Below are 3,142 nucleotides of genomic sequence, written 5' to 3' on the forward strand. Positions count from 1 at the left end.
TTTTGTAAATCCAATTTTCAGTTTTTTTTCTTTCGTCCAAGTTTTCAGTTTGAACTAAACCACGTATTTTTTCACTTTAGTTGATCCTGTAAGGAGTTACCCCGCCAACGCGGACGCATTTTTTTTCGAGTGGTCACCGAGAATGGCGTCGCAAATGCCGAGTTTACAATATTTTTTTCTAAAAATTTCACAATTTTTTGTGAATAGTTGTTTCTAATAAAATATTTTATTTTTTATATAAAGAAAAAAAAATGAAAAAAGCTGTTTTTTGCCCGAGGAAACCCATGTAACCCCTTAGCTCTTTTTATATTATTTGTTTACTACAAATTCCTCAGCCTGTCTCATAGTGTTTACCATTAGCAAAATTCTAACACTATAAACACTTTTCTTTTCAAAAACAATTTCCTACCTACAACACCACACAGCAATTGGCGTGCGCTTTCGAAACTTTGCAACAACTTACAACTCCACAGCGGAGCTGTATTATGCCGCGCGACTCATTCTTTCGGTTCGTTCGTAAAATTATACAACAAATTTTTGTTACTCAGTTGCTGCTGCTGCTTATTGGTGCGCTGTAGTAGCTGTTGTTGTTGGCGGTGGTAACTTGTTGGCTTATTGGCGCTCTCTTGTTGGTTGTGTAAAATATCGGCAGCTAGGTGGCTTAGCGCACTGCTGTCATGTATTTGTTTGTGGGTATGTGCATGCACATTTATACATAGCTATAATGTTATGTATACAGTCATGAGTATGCATGTATGTGTTTGTGTGTAACTGCTGTATGCAGGAAAGTTATGTTAGGCAGTGAAGTGCTGTATACAAATGTGGGTAAGTGTATATGGATGTGTGTAATTGTAAATGTATTTGTAAGGCGGTAAGCTGTTTGTTTGTACGATCGCCCGCTTACTAGCTTCGAGCCAGTGTGGCGGCTATTGTTGTTTTTCGTAATAACTGCTGCATATTCGTATTTGAGCTTTCAGTTCGTATTTGACTTCTTGTGCTTGAAATGGTTTCTGCAATTGCTCACCTTGAGCGCGAGTGCCTAGTATCTGCTATCTACATTTAATTAATTGACAAAATAGTAAATTTTCCTACACTTTCAGTTCTTAAATAAATATCTAATTACATTGCTTTTGCAAAACTACGTGTGTGAGTGTGTGTTGGGTAAGCGAAATTTTACGTAAACGAAATTTGCAAGGAAAAATAAATAAAATGTGAAAAGAGAAAAAAAAAACTGAACATAAAAAATAAATAACAAAAAATTGTGCATTTGAGAAAATAAATTTTGAAAAAAAAAWTTTTTTTTGAAAAAAAAAAATTCTTTGATTTTATGAAAGTAGTTACTCAACGCTTGAGAATTGTGGTCAAATAGAACGCTGTGTGTTTATATGCCCTCAGAAATGTCGTCGCAAACAAATACCTTTAAGCCTATACCTTTGTCCATACCGTATGTAAATATGTATATATTTATTTTGCGTTCGTGTATATGTGCATTATGTGTGTGTAACTAACTAAACAAATGTCGACGTTAGTGCATTTCAATTTCAAACGCGTTCCATGCATTTAACCTTGTAATATCTGTATAATCTAGTTTTGCTGTGCAGCTGATTTTATGGTGTTATTTTAAAAAATCGACACGTATCTAATAAACCAAGTCATTTCTATATAAAATTACATACATACATGTATAAAAAACATTTGAAACGTACAAATCTGCAAAAAAAGTCTGACTGATCAATCAAAGTACTCAGTTTTTGTGCGCTGCATACTGAAAATGTCCGCAAAAGTTAACCAAAAACAACAACAAATAAGCGAAATATTGTTAAAAGTGGCACAACTGCAACGACTGCACCGTTCGTGCTGTGCTGGACTGTCGCTGTGGTGCGCCACAAAGCTGTGCGACTGGGTGTCCTAACGCGCCTGCGCGAAAGCCTGTGAAGTTTTCACAGCGCATTGTGCTGGCCATTGTGGCACAAATATGTAGTTATATAAATATATATGTATTTATTTTAAAAACATACATATATCTATATAAAAAAGTATGTACATCTCTACTCGTGTGTGTGTGTGTGTGTGTGTGAAAAACTTGTGTTTGTTTCATTTGTGCCAATTTTGCTAGCTGCCGCTGTTGCTACCGCTTTTCCAGATTAGAAAAGTGAATGCGCCACTATTAACGCTTTTAAGCAGCCGCATATTCCTGTATAACCAACAAACGCACGCGCACACACACACAAACATACCTAGTATAGTAAGTGAAGGCGCAGCAAAGCTGTTAATGGAGCAGCATTCGAACTGGGCGAATGCTGCTGTTATGTGTGGCAGTTTGTTGTTGTTGGTGTGACAGCTTAAATGCCTGCATCAAATCTGCTAGACTATTTACATATGTACATAGCTATAAATAACTAATAATGATATGTTTATTTGTTTAAATGTTGTTAACCATGATCGCTTTTACTTTCTTAATGATGTTGCTTTTGTTTCAGGTTTTTTTGTTCAAACCTTTTTTTTTTTTTGTGTTATTGTTTCTGTAATTCGCCAAACTGCTTTAAGCCAAACTATAAACATATGCAGATAGATGCAAATTACTATATATTAGCATACATATGTATGTACATATGTATATGCACATTTGCGTATACCACAACGCACATGCATTGTACATATTTACAATTCCACCAAGCAACAGCAACGGCACAGTTCTTTTTGGGTTGCGGACCAACGGCTGCTCGATTTGCTCATTTCTTTTGTCTAAATATTACCAAATCTTTCAGGCGCCTAAGCACACCCACATATTTACAGCTGTTTCTATATGTATACATATCTATGTTTGTATCTATGCTGCAGCAAGCGCAAGTGTAGATTCGCGTTACCGCCGCCAATAAACTTTTGTACGGCAAATAATTACAGCATTTTTATAATGCGCATGCGTGAGAGTTTTACTCAATGACTCTTAGCAATTGAAATCGAGTCTTGAAGCTTCCAAGTATTTTACTGACTAACTGGTTTGTTCTTTGTTTTTTTTTTTTTAAACAAATGTGAGAAGTGTTGTGAAGTTATCACGAACGAAATAAATTAGAAGCAGACCGACAGATGTTTAAAAAAATATACATATATATATATAAAAATGTACATATGTAGATATATT

General features: G+C 35.2%; 1 protein-coding gene across 2 annotated transcripts in view; it reads left to right on the forward strand.

The window, feature by feature from the left end:
- LOC108968880 (probable serine/threonine-protein kinase nek3) overlaps positions 1–3,142 on the forward strand; it is a 21,465-nt gene that overhangs the window by 9,686 nt on the left and 8,637 nt on the right. Inside the window, exon 1 of one of the 2 annotated variants that reach the window (XM_018933196.1) lies at positions 963–1,161. The exons of the other annotated variant lie outside the window; for it this stretch is intronic. The gene's annotated coding sequence lies outside the window, so the exon portion shown is untranslated. Of the gene's footprint in view, positions 1–962; positions 1,162–3,142 lie in introns of those variants that run through there. 2 annotated transcript variants of the gene reach the window in all.

Source organism: Bactrocera latifrons, unplaced genomic scaffold (assembly GCF_001853355.1).
Source record: "Bactrocera latifrons isolate USDA-ARS-PBARC rearing strain unplaced genomic scaffold, ASM185335v1 scaffold_230, whole genome shotgun sequence".
Classification (NCBI taxonomy): domain Eukaryota; kingdom Metazoa; phylum Arthropoda; class Insecta; order Diptera; family Tephritidae; genus Bactrocera; species Bactrocera latifrons.